This window comes from Triticum dicoccoides, chromosome 5B (assembly GCF_002162155.2).
Source record: "Triticum dicoccoides isolate Atlit2015 ecotype Zavitan chromosome 5B, WEW_v2.0, whole genome shotgun sequence".
NCBI lineage: Eukaryota > Viridiplantae > Streptophyta > Magnoliopsida > Poales > Poaceae > Triticum > Triticum dicoccoides.
In genome coordinates, this window is record NC_041389.1 from 453,746,113 (window position 1) to 453,746,804 (window position 692).

Sequence of the window (692 nt, forward strand, 5' to 3'; positions counted from 1 at the left end):
GAAGGACTATGCTCGCTCTTAATGGAGTCGAGGACGCATGAATTTGTTGCGAAATAACCTTGCATTTTTAAGAAGAACTACTAATCAAAATGCACAAACTCTACACAAAGACTACTAAGAAATGGAACGTCCAAAATTTCCAAGAAATATCTCTAAGATAAAGATGCCTTAAAACATATTTGAAAGTAAATTTTCATTTGATGGAATTAAACAAATGGATATCATGTAGGATCCAAACCAACAAGACATTATAGTACCATGTTTCAATATTTTAGTGTATTTACAATTCTACTAATCAAATATGCCCTCAAACATGGAAGTTGTAATGTAAATTCATTGTACTCCCTCGGTTTCTTTTTACTTCGCATATAAAATTATTTAAAGTCAAACTACGCAAAGTTCGATCAAGTTTATATAAAAATATCAATATCTACAATACAAAAGCTATATGGTATGAAAAGTAATTTCCTGATGCATCTAATAATACCGATTCCATATTGTGAATGTTGATAATGTTTTCTATAAAGTTACTCAAATTTTACAAAGTTTGACTTTGACTAGATTTTATATGCAGACTAGAAAGAAACAGAGGGTATCATTTTTGCACCGTGCCAAGCAAATCGGAAACAGAGAAGTGTTCAATTTTGTTTCTGAATCTGAAATAATGTTATTTCTTTCCACTTTTAAAGTGT